At 44.4% G+C, this 17,912-nt stretch overlaps 1 pseudogene across 1 annotated transcript; it reads right to left on the bottom strand.

Annotated features, from left to right (window-relative positions):
* Positions 1–6,473: 6,473 nt before the first annotated feature.
* Positions 6,474–9,522, bottom strand: LOC311614759 (small ribosomal subunit protein uS9-like; annotated as a pseudogene). The gene is made up of 2 exons: positions 9,398–9,522; positions 6,474–6,867 (listed from the first exon to the last, which is right to left on the bottom strand). The product of its transcript is annotated as a small ribosomal subunit protein uS9-like (transcript).
* Positions 9,523–17,912: the final 8,390 nt, after the last annotated feature.

The raw sequence follows: 17,912 nt of genomic DNA, 5'->3' as shown, positions 1-17,912 counted from the left end.
TTCTTATGGGTGTGAAGTGGTATGTCCTTGTGGTTTTAGTTTGCATTTCCTTAATGATGCTGAGCATCTTTTCATGTACTTATTAGCCATTCATTTATCTCCTTTGGTGAAATGTCTGTTCAGGTCTCCTGCCCATTTTTAAATTGGGTTATTTGACTAATTATTGAGCTGTAAGAATTATTTATATACTGGTGGCCCAGTGCACGAATTTGTGCACCTTGAAAGGAACTGATGGCACAGAGTGATTGGGGCTGGCGCTAACAGCGGGTGTGAGGGGCAGCTGCTGCCTCGCTTGCCCCTCAGGAGCAGAGGGAGGTGGAGAAGCTCTAAGAGGTGATCGGGGCCCGCAGCCACCGCTCACACCCACTAATGGGGCTGACAGTTTGGTGCCAGCAAGGGGTGCGAGTGGCAGCTTTGGCACTGGCAGCAAGTGTGAGCAGGGCTGGTGCATGGGAGCAAAGAATTTTCAGTAACCACCAGAGGCTCACCCTATGACAGCGACTGGCACCCCGCCTTGGTATGGCACCTCTGCTTATCTTCTCCACCATCCCGCTGTGGCCCATACCCACCATGTTCCACACATGCCCCCTGGTGGTCAGGGCATGTCATAGCAATTGGTTGTTTGGTTGTTCCACTGTTTGGTCTATTTGCATATTAGCCTTTTATTATATAGGATTCTAGATACAGAATTCTTTATCTGATACATTATTTACTAGCATTTTCTCCCAATCTTGTGGCCTCTTCCTGATTGTGTCTTGAATATAGGCAGTGCTCCATAAGAATATATTAAATGAATAGTTTAGCTAATAATTCTTACAGCTCAATAATTAGTCAAATAATTAGGCCATTTCATGGCCTCAGACTGTACCTTAGCTGTTTTGCTTCTGACTTTACTAAAATTTTATTCAGGATTTAGCATGTGTGACTAACTGGCATTGGCTGGTAATTTTCATTTTTCAGGCATGTATCAACCAGAGTTAGTTAGGAGACAGAAACCACATCAGATATTTAGGCAAAAGACAAATACTGCATGATCTCACGTGTGGAATCTAAAATAGTCAAACACATAGAAGCAGAGAATAGAACGGTGGTTGCCAGGGGCTAAGAGGAGCGAGACACGGGGACGTGCTGGTCAAAGGGTACTAAGTTTCACTTATGCAAAATAAGTTCTGGAGATAAAGGAAGATCACCTGGAAGAGGGCTCTTTTTATGTATAGAATCCAAATTGAGTTGTATTGTATAATCTGGGCAAAATAAAGTTTGTATACAATAAATGTCTTGAGAATTTGCAATAACCCCTTTAGTTTTAAGATAATCCGGGGAAATCACTGTTAAAGGGACATCTTATAACTCTGAGTTAGAAAGTAAATAATAGATTGTAATATAAAAATAATTTCATTTAGAAAATAATTAACCAGGAAAGGATAAAAAGGACTTTAAGACGTCATGGTTGAGTGAACAAAAGGAAGAGGTTGGAATTATTAAAACTTAGAAACAGATGAAGGGACTGGGACCCAGACCTCAGGGGAGTGGTGCAGCCCCCTGGGGCTGCTTTCTCTGGGGTTGAAGTGCAGTGACAATGAAGTGGGCTCAGAAAATGCTGAAAAAGCTGCCATATGGATTCAGATGCTGCTGTGGGGAGGAACTGCTGCTGTCAAGGTGTAGGGATCCAACAGAGTGCAGCAAGCAAGTCTCTTCTTCCCTTTCCAGCCTCTCAGTCTCTCGCTCTAGCTCCCCCTACTGGCAGAGATGTGGTTTGCAGATTTCAAGATCCGGAATATAAGACTGATTTTGGAGCTGGAGACAAAAACTGCTGACATAGGTCATAGAGAAATGAGGCAATCGTTTCCTACATTTACCAGAAGTTATTATCATTTATATAATCCTAACTCCTCCCCTTATTTTCTGAGTAGTTGGATGAGTTTTTAAAGCTTATATTCCTTTCTTTTACTCACCTATAAGAGAGTTGTAATCCTGTACCTACTTCATAATGGTGTTGTTATTTACAAGTTTGAAATAAATTCTCTAAGAAACACAAAGTTCTGGGTACTTTTATTTTTTGAAAGTCTTACACCAATTTCCATATTTTTTCTCTGTTATTAGTTCTTAATTTGTTGTGTAATTTTAGGTCACATTTATTTTGATCAAGAGCCATCTTGTATGAAATCTTACCTCTTGTGATAGCACAGATGGATTTAGTCAGACAGAGAAAGACAAATACCTTATGATTTCAGTTATATGTAGAATCTAAAGAACAAATAAAAAAATAGAAACAGAGAACATCTTTTTTTCAAAGGGGAGGGAGGTTAGGGGACTGGGTGAAACAGATGAAGGGATTAAGTACAGATTGGCAGTTAAAAATAGTCACGGGGATGTAGATTAAATCATAGGGAGTATAGTCAATAATATCATAACAACTATGTATGGGGCCAGGTAGGTACTTGAAAAATTGGGAGATAACTCTGTAAAGTACATGATTTTCTAACTAGTATGCTGTATACCTAAAACTAATACAGAATAATTATATTTGAAAAATAAAATAAAGAAAATTAAAAGTCAAAAGAAAGCAGACTAAGCCCATCTCAAACTTAACATGTCCAGAACTTTATTTATTTATTTATCCTCACTTGATGATGTTTTCCCATTGATTATTAAAGAGAGTGGAAGGAAGGGAGAGAGATAAAAACATTGATGTGAGAGAGACACATGGATTAGTTGCCTCCCGCACCTGTCCTGACCAGGCGGGGATTGAACCTGAAACTGAGGTACCTGCCCTTGACCGAATTCGAACCTGGAACCCTTAAGTCAGTGGGCCGATGCTCTATCCACTGAGCAAAACCTGCTAGGGTCTGAAGTTTTAAAAATATTTTTATTGTTTTCAGAGAGGAAGGAAGAGGTAGAGAGAGATGGGAACATCAATGATGAGAGAGAATCATAGATTGGTTGCCTCTGGCACGCCCCCAACCAGGGATCAAGCCCCGTGACCCAGGCATGTGCCCTGATTGGGAATTGAACCTCGACCTCCTAGTTCATCCTAGTTCATAGGTCGAAACTCAACCATGGAGCCACACTGGCTGGGCTCCAGAACTTTTATTTTATTTTATTTTATTTTATTTTATTTTCTTTTCTTTTATTTTATTTTATTTATAAACAGTAACTCTGACAAAGGTTTAATTTCTAAAATATATTTTTAAAAACTTGGAAAACTCAATACCAGACAACAATACAATAAAAAAGTAGGCAGGGGACCTGAAAATACACCTCTTCCAAGAAGATACACGAACAGCCAACAGATATAGAAAATATGTTCAAGCTCACCAGAAATTAGGGAAATACAAATCAAAACTACAATGCCCTTGACTGGAATCGAACCTGGGACCCTTCGGTCGGTGGCCAATGTTCTATCCATTGAGCCAAACCGGCTTAAAAATATTTTAAATGAGCAAACATTTTGTGAGTTATCAATCATCCAATTATATGTGCCTGAATATAACTTCCTCTAATTTTAAGTGAATTAGAATGATGTTTCCCCAAATCTGATGGCATTTATACAACAGTTCATATAAAGGTGTTTTTTTTATAGCCTACTTTATTTCTTTTTTAAAAAATCCTCACCCTAGGATAAGGGGAGGGAGTTGAACCCATGACCCTTTGGTCCATGGGCCAGTGCTGAGCAAAACTGGCTATGGACATATAGAGTTTTAATGCCACATTTCATCTAACTCCTTCAGAATAATTTTTTAAAAATTTAAACATTACCATAAATTCTTTAAAAAATATATTTTATTGATTTTTTTACAGAGAGGAAGGGAGAGGGATAAAGAGTTAGAAACATCGATGAGAGAGAAACATCAATTCAGCTGCCTGCTGCACACACCTCACTGGGGATATGCCCACAACCAAGGTACATGCTCTTGACTGGGATCAAATCTGGGATCCTTCAGTCTGCAGGCTGGTGCTCTATCCACTGAGCCAAACCGGTTAGGGCCAGAATAATTTCTTTATATCTAAGTCACAAATGACAATGTAACTTAACTCTTCTTTCTTGAATACTCTACATTTTTTGCCATCCTATATAATAAAAGCCTAATATGTAAATTGTCCCCTTGACCAGGAGTTCGACCACTTGCTATGAGGTGTGCTGACCACCAGGGGGTGGCACAGAACATGGTAGGCATTGGTGATGCAGTGCTGGCAGTGGGCGGCAGTGGAGGTGCTGCTGGCCCTGGTGGGTCCTGATGAGAGCAGGACCACGGCGAAATGGTAAAAGCAGGTGAGCGGGCGGCTCCAAGCCAAGGCCAGTGGGAGTGGGGGCTCGATCGCCCCGTAGATGGTGACCAGCATCAGCAGTGGGGGGTGGGGTGGGATGAATGGGGGGGTTGGGGTTGCTGCCCGTCTCCCAGGCACTAAGGGAGCCGGGCAGGGGACCTGGCCCAATTTATCACCCTGCAGGTGGGATGGTGGAGCAGGTGAGGGGGTGGCACCAGGTCAAGGTGGGGTGCTAGGCAGGACTGCGGGGCTATGAGGCTGGGGGAGCCAGCTGGGGCCTGATGTCCACAGGCCGTCCTGAGGGACTGCACCAGTAAGTGAATTCGTGCACTGGGCCTCTAGTATTGATATAGGGATATTTCATGTTTTTTATTACTGATGGAACAAATGAGTTTATTACTATTTGGTGAGAGTGGATTTAAAAAATGTTTTATTGTTTAAAGAATTACACATAGTACATATATCTCCATTCTCCCCACCTTCCCCATTGACATTCCCCCAGTCTCCCCTAGCCCCTGTCGCACGCTCTCATCCCCCCGCCCCCCAGTGTCTTTCATCAATTGGTGTGCTTATATGCATGCATACATACAAGTCCTTTGGTTGATATCTTCCCCCCACCCCCTGGATTTTTAAAAAGCAGTTCCTGCCAAAACCAGTTTGGCTTAGTGGATAGAGCGTTGGCCTGCGGACTAAAAGGTCCCAGGTTCGATTCCGGTCAGGGGCATGTACCTTGGCTGCGGGCACATCCCCAGTAGGGGGTGAGCAAGAGGCAGCTGGTCGATGTTTCTCTCTCATCAATGTTTCTAGCTCTCTATCCCTCTCCCTTCCTCTCTGTAAAAAAATCAATAAAAATATATCTAAAAAATACAAAAATAAAAAGCAGTTCCTACCGGGCCAGTGTGGCCCAGTGGTTGAGCATCAACCTATGAATCAGGAGGTCATGTTTGATTCCTGGTCAGAGCACATGCCCAGGTTGCAGGCTTGATCCCCAGTGTGGGACATGCATGAGGCAGCCGATCAATGATTCTCTCTCATCACTGATGTTTCTATCTCTCCCTCTCCTTTCCTCTCTGAAATAAAGAAAAATAAAAAATAAACCCAGTTTCCTTTGATTCTAACTCCAAAACACATCTTTAGATCCCTCCAGTTCTTTCCATATTCTTGGCCACCAGTCCAGTTCCAACTTCCGCCTAACCAGAACCACAGTCTCCTACCTGGTCTTCCCACTGTCACCCTTCACCATCCCAATCCATTTCCAACAAACCATCAAGAGACATTGGACTTTTTCTCTCCTAATTAGCTCTTCAGTACCTCCCCATTGTAGGTGGAGTAAAATCCAAACTCCTTACTGCAGCCTCTAAGGCACATGTGTCAAACACAAGGCCCGCGGGCCAAATCCAGCCTGCCAGGCCTTGCAATGTGGCCCGCACCGCGCTCTCATCACTGCACTCCGCTGTCAGTTTATGACATTGTCAGTTTATGACTGTTCAGTAAACCATTCGGCCCGCGATTTAGGCTGGATTTTAGATTTTGGCCCCTTCTCTGATTGAGTAAGACACCCCTACTCTAAGGTCATGCGTAATTGGACTCCTGATTACCTCTCAGGCAAATTTTACGCTTGCTGTGCACCAAGAACATTCTGGTTTTCTTTCAGTTCGCTGATCTTGCCAACTTTCGTTCCACCTCATGGCTTTTGAACTTCGTCCCTTTCTGCCTCTCCACACCCCAACCCCACCCCTCCTTCCCTTTCTTAGATTCTTAGCTTAAATGTCATTTTCCCAGGAAGACTTTTGCCAGCCACCTAGGTCAGCCCTGCCTCTACTGTTTTCTAATGGAATATAACATGCTGCTTTCTCCCTGGTGTTTATCTCACTGTGTGAACTTTCTCTTTATTTACTTGGTGTTTCGGTGTCCTTTGCTAGACTGTAAGCTCCAAAATACGAGGACCATTTGTGTCTTTTATTTATTTATTTTTAATATATTTTATTGATTTTTTTTTTTTTTTTTTACAGAGAGGAAGGGAGAGGGATAGAGAGTTAGAAACACTGATGAGAGAGAAACATGGATCAGCTGCCTCCTGCACATCCCCCACTGGGGATGTGTCTGCAACCAAGGTACATGCCCCCAACCGGAATCGAACCTCGGACCCTTCAGTCCGCAGGTCGATGCTCTATCCACTGAGCCACACCGGTTTCGGCTGTGTCTTTTTTTTTTTTTTTTAACCTTAAATCCCACGACCATTGTTTATTATAAAGGTGAACCCAGATGAGCTCATGGGTAAGATTTCTGGTAGTGAGCACGGGCACCAGAACCACCAAACGTTTGGATTCACCGCGATGGGGGTCAGCTACCAGCAGGGTCCGGTCATACTGGATGAGGATGTCTTTGATCTCCTTCTTGGAAGCTTCAGCCACATGTTTCTGGTAGTGGGCCACCAGGGCTGTGGAGATGGACTGACGGATGGCATAAATCTTGGCCCCGTGAACACCACCCTGTACACGGACTCGGATGTCCACGCCAGCAAATCGCTCCTTCCCAAGAAGCAGAACAGGTTCCAGCAGCTTGTATTGAAGCGGCGCGGCTCGATCATCCCAGGAACTGTCCGTTGACCTTTTTTTTTTTTTTATAGCCAAACCAGGCCAATTATTTGCTCTTGCCATTTTCTATTTATTTCTTTATTAATTACTAATGTTTATTTTCTTTTAAAATATATTTTATTGCAGAAACCGGTTTGGCTCAGTGGATAGAGCATTGGCCTGTGGACTGAAGGGTCCCAGGTTCAATTCCAGTCAGCAGCATGTACCTTGGTTGCGGGGACATCCCCAGTAGGGGTGTGCAGGATGCAGCTGGTCGATGTTTCTCTCTCATCGACGTTTCTAGCTCTCTATCCCTCTTCCTCTCTGTGGAAAATCAATAAAATATATTGTTATAAAAATATATTTTATTGATTTCAGAGAGGAAGGAAGAGGGAGAGAGATAGAAACATCAATGATGAGAGAGAATCATTGATGGGTTACCTCTTGCATGCTTCCCACTGGGGAGCGAGCCCGCAACCCAGGCATGTGCCCTTGGTCGGAGAACCGGGACCCTTCAGTCTGCAGAGCGACGCTCTAACCATTGAACAACACCGGCTAGGGCCGACCGTTCTAACCATTGAGCCACATCCGCCAAGGGCCGACCGTTCTAACCATTGAGCACCACCGGCTAGGGCTGACGCTCTAACCATTGAGCCCCACCGGCTAGGGCCGACCGTTCTAACCATTGAGCACCACCGCCTATGGCCAACGCTCTAACCATTGAGCCACACAGGCTAGGGCCGACGCTCTAACCATTGAGCCCAACGGGCTAGGGTCGACCATTCTAACCATTGAGTCCCACCGGCTAGGGCCGACGCTTTAACCATTGAGCCCCACCGGCTAGGGCTGACGTTCTAACCATTGAGCAACACAGGCTAGGGCCGATGCTAACCATTGAGCCCAACCGGCTAGGGCTGACCCTTCTAACCATTGAGCCCAACCGGCTAGGGCCGACCGTTCTAACCATTGAGCCACATCCGCCAAGGGCCGACACTCTAACCATTGAGCCCAACCTACTAGGGTCGACCGTTCTAACCATTGAGCCCAACCGGCTAGGGCTGTCGCTCTAACCATTGAGCCCAACCGGCTAGGGCCGACGCTCTAACCATTGAGCCACACCGGCGAGGGCCGACCGTTCTAACCATTGAGCCACACCGGCTAGGGCCGACGCTCTAACCATTGAGCCACACCGGCTAGGACCGACCGTTCTAACCATTCAGCAACACCAGCTAGGGCCGACCGCTCTAACCATTGAGCCACACCGGCTAGGGCCGACGCTCTAACCATTGAGCCACACCGGTAGGGCCGACCGTTCTAACCATTTAGGCCAACCGGTTAGGGCTGACGCTCTAACCATTGAGCCACACCGGCTAGGGCCGACCGTTCTAACCATTGAGCCCAACCGGCTAGGGCCGACCGTTCTAACCATTGAGCCCAACCGGCTAGGGCCGACTGTTCTAACCATTGAGCAACACGGGCTAGGGCTGACCGTTCTAACCATTGAGCCACACCGGCTAGGGCCGACCGTTCTAACCATTGAGCCACATCCGCCAAGGGCCAACCGTTCTAACCATTGAGCAACACGGGCTAGGGCTGACCGTTCTAACCATTGAGCCACACCGGCTAGGGCTGACGCTCTAACCATTGAGCCACACCGGCTAGGACCGACCGTTCTAACCATTTAGGCCAACCGGCTAGGGCTGACGCTCTAACCATTGAGCCACACCGGCTAGGGCCGACCGTTCTAACCATTGAGCCACATCCGCCAAGGGCCGACCGTTCTAACCATTGAGCCCAACTGGCTAGGGCTGACGCTCTAACCATTGAGCCACACCGGCTAGGGCCGACCGTTCTAACCATTGAGCCACATCCGCCAAGGGCCGACCGTTCTAACCATTGAGCCCAACCGGCTAGAGCCGACCGTTCTAACCATTGAGCCCAACCGGCTAGAGCCGACCGTTCTAACCATTGAGCAACACGGGCTAGGGCTGACCGTTCTAACCATTGGACCACACCGGCTAGGGCTGACGCTCTAACCATTGAGCCACACCGGCTAGGACCGACCGTTCTAACGATTTAGGCCAACCGGCTAGGGCTGACGCTCTAACCATTGAGCCACACCGGCTAGGGCCGACCGTTCTAACCATTGAGCCACATCCGCCAAGGGCCGACCGTTCTAACCATTGAGCCCAACCGGCTAGGGCCGACCGTTCTAACCATTGAGCCCAACCGGCTAGGGCTGACGCTCTAACCATTGAGCCACACCGGCTAGGGCCGACGCTCTAACCATTGAGCCACACCGGCGAGGGCCGACCGTTCTAACCATTGAGCCACATCCGCCAAGGGCCGACCGTTCTAACCATTGAGCCCAACCGGCTAGAGCCGACCGTTCTAACCATTGAGCCCAACCGGCTAGAGCCGACCGTTCTAACCATTGAGCCCAACCGGCTAGAGCCGACCGTTCTAACCATTGAGCAACATGGGCTAGGGCTGACCATTCTAACCATTCAGCAACACCGGCTAGGGCCGACGCTCTAACCATTGAGCCACACCGGCTAGGGCCGACCGTTCACCTTTAAGAGGCCGTTGCCCGGTTTGCAGTGCGCCATGGCTGTGGCCGTCTTCTTGCGTCCAAAGACCTGCACAGACCGCAGAGGTCCCTTGGATGGCATGACTGCGGGCGGGCGGTGTACACCAGAGATGCTCACCCTGGGGCGCCGACAGGGGAAAAGGGAAACTCAAGGCCACGCCGGCGGCTTTACAGCGTGTGCGCAGGCGCTTTTGGACCATTTGTGTCGTGTTCACTGTTTTGCCTCTAGTAAATAACACAGACCTGTCCCATGGCAGATACTCAAGATGGAAAGAAAATGAAATGGTGATAGGCTTGGAATTGATCAAGGAGAGTGAGGGAGACTATTAAGGTGGCTGAGACAATGGTCAGGCTGCTGTTCTCCTCCAGACATGCGCAAGGTCCAAGTCCTGCGGGTAGAGAATGTGTTTACACACGTTTAGTTCTTTTTCCTTTGAGAGGTTGAGAGAGGAGGCTGACCAGAATTATCTATGCAAGTTTATTTGTCTGACAAGCGTATAAAAGGAATATGGCCCAGCTGGTGTGGCTCAGTGGTTGAGCATTGACCTATGAGCCAGGAGGTCGTGATTCGATTCCTGCCTGGGTCACATGCCTGGGTTGTGGGCTTGATCCCCAGTGGGTGTGTGTAATTGTGGGAGGTGGCTGATCAGTGATTCTCTCTCATCATTGATATTTCTGTCTCTCCCTCTTCCTTCCTCTCTGAAATCAGTGAAAATATTTAAAAAACAAAATAAAAGGAAACACGAAGATTGCTAAAATATTCAGGAGATATGTGGAACTACAGAGGAGCATGGGGGGATCAGGGGATCTAGTTAACCAACTACCTTGGTAGTGTTGGTGAGATGATTGTGGTTTGGACTGGGCTGGCAGCAGTAGAGATGTGAGAAGTGGTTGTATCTGAGATATATGAGAAAGATCTTATAATGACATGTTATTCTTTTTATTACTTCGTTTTAGCTTTGTTCTGTGAACTGAGGAATCCCATCCACCCTGCCCTGATATTCTATTTACATTCTATAATGTTTACATATATATATTTATATTCTATAATGTTTATATAAATATTTTCATTCTATAATGTTTATATATCGATGGGACTCGAGCAAGTTTCTTAAAATCTCCAAGGCTTAGGGTACTCGCCTGTAAATTACAGCAATATTGTGTGAATTCCCTGGTGATGCTGACAAGGATTCTTTGCTCGATCAAAATTGAATCAGGCTCCTGAACAATTTTCTAAGCCCATCTGTGCACTTCTTTGTAAAATGCAGTGTTAGCAAGAACCTTGCTAAATCAGATTAGCCAGAATCTCCTATCCTTCTCAATATCTAACCAGGTCCCACATCTGTGGGAACTCCTTTCACATCCCGAGTGGTTCGGGTTCCGGTTCAGGGTTCGGGTTCTGGAGAAGGCCGCACACAAATGAAGAGAGACTAGAAAAGCATTAATTTGGGAATATTGGGGGCCAGGCAGGAGTTCAACTCTAGTGGGAGGACCATTCTCGCTCTGACTTTTCCATCCCTTTCATTAATATTAAAATTATAGGATACACCCATATCCCCTAGGCAGGAAACTCCAATAAAAGCCAATCAGTGAATTTAGGACTAACAGGTGGGGGCTGCTTCAATTACCAATATCTAGTAATTAGCTCTGACCCTTTAGCAGTGTTTCCCAACCTTCTCTCATGATGAGAATCACCTGGTGGAGTTGTTAAAACACAGATTCCTGAATCCCAACTAAGAAGTGCTAAACTAGAATTTTTGGGAACATATAGGTAAAATTGTATACTTAACTAGTGCTCTAAGACAGATTTTATAAACAGAGCACTAAGTTAGGTATGCAATTTTACCTATATGTTCTCAAAAATTCTAGTTTAGCACTTCTTAGTTGGGATTCAGGAATCTGTGTTTTAACAACTCCACCAGGTGATTCTCATCATGAGAGAAGGTTGGGAAACACTGCTTTAGAGCAATTAAGGTTGACCAGCCCTCCGAATCCCCTGCTCACAGCTCTCTGTTATTAAAACAATGACCGGCTTCCGGAACACATCCTTCACCATCTCCTAAGACTTAGGATGTCTGATCACCCTGGCTTTTCTTCAGCAAGGAATCCAGTTAGGTCAGTTTAACCAGAATCTTCCTTACCCCTGATGTTTCCTCTTAGTAATATCCCAACCACTGCCATCTCCCCAATCCCACCCTACTCCTTAGCTATAGATTCCCACTTACCCATGCTGCACACAGAACCAAGCCCCATTCAATATGAGGTTTCCTTTCTCTATTGCAGTAGTCGTTTTTAAAAACTTATTTATATTGATTTCAAAGAGGAAGGGAGAGGTATAGAGAGACAGAAACACGCTTCCTGCACGCCCCACGCTGCGGATCAAACCCATAACCCAGGCATATGCCCAACTGGGAACTGGGAATCGAACTGCGACCTCCTGGTTCATAGGTCAAAGCTCAATCACTGAGCCACACTGGCCTGCTATTTAGCCCCGTTTTGTCTTTAACAATACCAACAGGTAGCATGGGGGGAATTTAAGGCTTCCCACTACCAATCCTCATATACAATAGAAAGACCCATTTTTAAATATGGACAACTGACCTGCTCTCAGTATTTGTAAGTTGCTGTGCAAACACAGATTCAGATAGCTACTCTGGATAGTTTCCTTTATAGAAATTTGCAAGCAGCTATTGTGTAGATTATAAGAAGAAAGTTACTTTGAGAAATCTATTAACCCAGTGCTGTGATAGGCACCAAGAAATGTCTTTCCAACTCTTCAATCTTATTAATTATTGAAGAAATAATTGAAATGGAAACCAGGCGCTAGATGGTTTGGCTCAGTGGATAGAGCGATGGCCTGTGGACTGAAGGGTCCTGGGTTCAATTCTGATCAAGGGCACATGCCCGGGTTGCAGGATCAATCCCCAGTAGGGGGCGTGCAGGAGGCAGCTGATCAATAATTCTCATCATTGATATTTGTAGCTCATCTCCCTCTCCCTTCCTCCCTGAAATAATAAAAAAAAAATTTTAAAAATTTTAAAAATGGAATCCAGAATTCACTTCTCACCCAAATAACAAAGATGGAAAACAAAAGAAAATGAATAACAAAAACTGCATTGGGCCTTTGAGGCTTTGGTGAAATGGATACTCAGAATATGTTGATGGATGTGTAAATTAGTATGAAATCCTTTGTAATAGTTGTCAAAGTGTATTGGCTCTAAAAATATTCATATCCTTTGATCCAGTTAGTTAATGTGAATATTCTAAGGAAAGAATCTGAAAAAGAAAAAGAGCTTTATGTTTTTGTAGGTTCATTGTGGTACAATATATACTTAATTGCTCAACAACAGTTAAATTGTGGTTCATTCATTAGATGAGCTGTTATCCAGCTATTAAAGATGGTAGTTTTGAAGAGTAAAAATGAAAAAAAAATCCTACTTTAAAAATACAATTGAAAAAGCACAGACCCAGCTGGTTTGGTTCAATGGATAGAACGTTGGCCTGCGGACTGAGTGATCGGCCAGGTTCGATTCTGGTCAAGGGCACATGCTGGGATTTTGGGATCCCCAGTAGGGGGCATTCAGGAAGCAGCCAATCAATGATTCTTTCTCGTCATTGTTATTTCCATCTCCCTCTCCCTCTTCCCTTCCACATCACATTTCCCCTCTTTCTTCCTCTCTGAAAGCAATAAAATATATTTAAAAAATAAAATAAAATAAATAAAAAGCACAGTGCAAAAATTTCCATACAAAATTATTATCACCTTATAGAAGAGAAATCTGTTCAGAGAAAAAGATTGGAAATAGAGATCCTTTAAAAAGGTTATAAAGGCTATATTTAGATAGTATAACTAACGATAAGTGACATACTTCTTTTTATCTTCTGATTTCCCGTAATGAGTATGTATTAAGGGAAACTATTGGTGTAGTATGGCATCATTCACATGTCTGGAGTGGGTGCTGGTGTTGGTTAGGGCAATCGGGGTAACGGGTTATGTATTTCCAACAGGTTAGCCTGGACTCAATCACATAGTGATGGCCGCATGGTTCCCAGGAAGAGCTCCAAAGTGCCAACACTTTTCCTTTTCTTTCTTTCTTTTTTTTAAAAATATATTTTATTGATTTTACACAGAGAGGAATTGAGAGGGACAGAGAGTCAGAAACGTCGATGAGAGAGAAACATCCACCAGCCGCCTCTTGCACACCCCCCACAGGGGATGTGCCCGCAACCAAGGTACGTGCCCTTGACCGGAATCAAACCTGGGACCTTTCAGTCCGCAGGCTGACGCTCTATCCACTGAGCCAAACCGGTCCCGGCCTTTTCTTTCTTTCTTTCTTTCTTTCTTTCTTTCTTTCTTTCTTTCTTTCTTTCTTTCTTTCTTTCTTTCTTTCTTTCTTTCTCTCTCTCTCTCTCTCTCTCTCTCTCTCTCTCTCTCTCTCTCTCTCTCTCTCTCTCTTTCTTTCTTTCTTTCTTTCTTTCTTTTTAAAAATATTATTTATTTTTATTTTATTTTATTTTATTTTATTTTATTACAGAGAGGAAGAGAGAGGGAGAGTCAGAAACACCGATGGGAGAGAAACATCAATCAGCTGCCTCCTGCACGCCCCCTACTGGGGATGTGCCCACAACCAAGGTACGTGCTCCTGACCAGAATCGAACCCCGGACTCCTCAGTCCGGAGTCCGGCGCTGCATCCACTGAGCCAAACCGGCCAGGGCTCCTTTTCTTTCTTTTATTTTTTAATATTGGGTATTTTATTTGTATGCTGATGCCAGTGTATGTAAAATAATTATCCCTGTGAAATCGAAATTCATGAACATTTCAGAGAGGTAGATGTGAAGGGCTGACAAAAGCAGAGGTTTGTGTATGGCGCATGTTTTAGGGTCAGCGTTTTAATGCACAGGCTTCAAATTGAGCTCTCTGCAGCAGCTCAGGAGAAGAGGTTTAGAACGCCTCAAAGATTCATATTGTTACAAAAAAGAACAGGCTTTGTGGGGTCTGCGGGGATTGGTTCTCTCTGAAGATACGTCCGTAGGCTGGGGCTCATGTTGAGCAGTGCGCAGACAGAATTGTTTCAAATCTAAATCTGCCTAGCACCAGACAGGGCTGTGGAACGACTTTCTCTCTTTGATTTCTGTTAAACCTCACCAGAGGACATCATTTCCCATTGGTTTTGAGAGAGAGAGAGAAGGAGAGAGGAAGACACTGGTTGGTTGCCGCCTTCCCGCCCATTCCCCACGTGGGGGCTGGGATCTCGCCTGTAACGGATGTATAGTTGACCCGGAATGAAACATTTAACTTTTGGCGGGCGGGCTGACCTCTAAAGCTCTAACGGTTGAGCCCCAAAAGCCCGGGCTCATAGCGGCTGACGACGTCGGAGGGAGCAGACGTGGTGGCCGCGGGAGCGGAGCTGGGCGGATTTGCCGGTAAGTAGTGAGTGGGCAGGTGGTGGGATGGGGGGGCCAGACGGTGGGGCAGCGAAATGAGGGGCGAGGCTTGGACTTTTCCAAATTGCGGACACTTTTCAAGTTTCATATTTGTAAGTGTGCCATTTTCCAAAGCAAGCCAGGAGGCCGAGCCCGGAGTCAGAGGGGGACGGGACTACTCAAGGCAGAGATGCGGAGAAGGGAATTAATGGCGCACATTGACTTTAATAGCCAGTCTGACTCTTAGAGTCCCCGTGAGATCCAGTTTAGAGTTATCCGCTCTGCCATTTGACCACCTGTTCGAAGGATCTCACTCTGTTTCTCTCCTCTACCTCAATCCCGGGCAAATGAACGTTTTAGAATTATCCGAACGTGCCTTACTATATCTTACCCTACGTCTCTGCTTCTGCCGGTTTAACTGTGGTACAGTCACCCACTCTGAGCCCCACAGACTAATCTAACATTGGCTTTTGAATATCTTTTAAGAGAAAAGGGTGTATGTCCGTAAGAGCCCATTTTCGCGCTCGCTTCGGCAGCACATACACTAACATGGGAACGACACGGAGGAGATTAGCATGGCCCCTGCGCGAGGGTGACACGCAAATTCGGGAAGGAGTCCATATTTCTGAGGCCCTCACAGACCCCCAGCCTGCCCGTGGTTTGGGGTTGCACACTGCCTCACAAAGCAAAGCAAGGCGTTTGTCATCGGGGAAGACGAAGCGGTCTTCTCTTTGATAAAACCTCCTACATGGAAAAAAAAAAAAAATAGAAAAAAGAAAGCAAGCCGAAACCAGCTTGGCTCAGTGGATAGAGCGTCGGTCTGCGGACTGGGGGGTCCCGGGTTCGATTCCGGTCAGGGGCATGTACCTTGGTTGCGGGCACATCCCTGGTGGTGGGTGTGCAAGAGGCAGCTGGTCGATGGTTCTCTCTCATCGACGTTTCGAGCTCTCTATCCCTCTCTCTTCCTCTCTGTAAAAAATAAAATATATTTTAGAAAAGAAAGAAAGAAAGAAAGAAAGAAAGAAAGAAAGAAAGAAAGAAAGAAAGCCCATTCTCGCCCAGCTGGCCCGGCTCAGGGGTTGAGCATGGATCTATGAACTAGGCGGTCACCGTTGCCTTTGGTTTGATTCCCGAGGTAAGGGGTTGCGGGCTGGATCCACCGTGTGTGACGCGCAGGAGGCAGCCGATCAATGATTCTCTCTCACCGTTGATGTTTTTCTCTCTCCCTCTCCCTTCAAAAAATAAAAATATATTGAAAAAAATAAAATAAAGCCCATCCTGTTCATTGGGTAGATTTTGGAACCTTTCCTTCTTTGGAATCTGTAGAACAATATACAGATTTCTAATTTGGTATCTACATAACGTTAGTATTCACTTGTGAACATGCCTGTTTCTCTTTTTGTAGACTCTAAGATTCTCAAAAGCAGGGACTATATTTTTCTTGCATTTATATCTCTAGAATCTCTTAGCTGGCAATTATTAGATCATGAAAGTTTGGATAAATTGTTTTATGTTTTATTTATTTTTCCCCCCCACAGGGGAGAGTAATAGGTTTTATTTTTAATAATAATAATAATAAATAAACAAAAGCAAAACACATTCATTATAAAAATGTCAAAAATTCAGACCAGCAGTAAGAGGGTAAAGGGGGAAGGAACATTTACCCAAAGCTGTGCTGTAAATATGTCTCCGTGTCAATATTTTGGATAAATTTTTAAAAATATATTTTATTGATTTTTTACAGAGAGGAAGAGAGAGGGATAGAGAGTTAGAAACATTGAGGAGAGAGAAACATCGATCAGCTGCCTCTTGCACATTCCCTACTGGGGATGGATAAATTGTTTTAATGTACTTTTTAATAAGACTTACAAATGGCCATCAGGTAGATGAAAAGATACTCAACATCACTAGTTATCACGGAAGTGCAAATCAAAACCACAATGAGATATCACCTCGTACCTGTAAAAATGGCTTTTGTGAAAAAGAAAAGAGATTAACAGTGCATGCACTGTTGGTGGGCATGTAAATTGGTGCAGCCACTATGGAAAACACTGTGATTACTCAAAAAATTAAAAACAGAACTACCACATGCTATAGCAATCCCGCTTCTGGGTATTTATTTACTTTATTTTATTTTATTTTTTAAAATATATTTTATTGATTTTTTACAGAGAAGAAGGGAGAGAGATAGAGAGCTAGAAACGTGGATGAGAGAGAAACATTGACCAGTTGCCTCTTGCACACCCCCTACCGGGGATGTGCCCGCAACCAACGTACATGCCCTTGACCAGAATCGAACCCGGGACCTTTCAGTCTGCAGACGGATGCTCTACCACTGAGCCAAACCGGCACGCTTCTGGGTATTTAATCCAAAAGAAATAGAAACAGGATATTGAATAGATATCTGTACCTCCATATTCATTGCTGCATTATTTACAATAGGAAAGGTTTGGAAGCAACCTAAATTTCTACCAGCGAATGAATGGGTAAAGAAGATGTAAATATATACAATGGAATATTATTTAGCCCAACAAAGAGGGAAATCCTGTCATTTGTGACAACATGGATAGATCTTGAGAGCATTATAGTAAGTGAAGTAAGCCAGACAGAGACAAATGCTGCATGGTATCATATATGTGGAATCTAAAACGAAAAAGTCAAACCCATAGAAACAGAGAGTAGAAAAGTGGTTTCGAGGAGCTGGGTGGGTGGTGGGAAAATAGGAAAAAGTTGGTAAAAGTGTACAAAAAATGTACATTTTAAGATCATTAGTAAAATCAGGTATTTTTCATATAGATATATATTGCTTATACATTTTTCTCATGAGATAAGTGGTAAAATTAAGCATTTTTCATATACATGTTTATACTTTCATGATTCTCATGGGATAAAAGTTTACTTTTATTTAAGTGAGTTATACACAATAGTAGGATTGAATATATTAAAAGACTAACTCAAACATGTTTTCAAATCATATATATTTTGTTTTATTTACTTTGCAAACAGCAAGCTTGAAATTCTGAAAACTTCATAGCAAATTTTGTGGGGAACA

Source organism: Pipistrellus hanaki (assembly GCF_964339955.1).
Source record: "Pipistrellus hanaki genome assembly, chromosome: X".
In the NCBI taxonomy this organism is placed as follows: Eukaryota; Metazoa; Chordata; class Mammalia; order Chiroptera; family Vespertilionidae; genus Pipistrellus; species Pipistrellus hanaki.
This window is presented reverse-complemented; position numbering and strand designations above follow the sequence as displayed.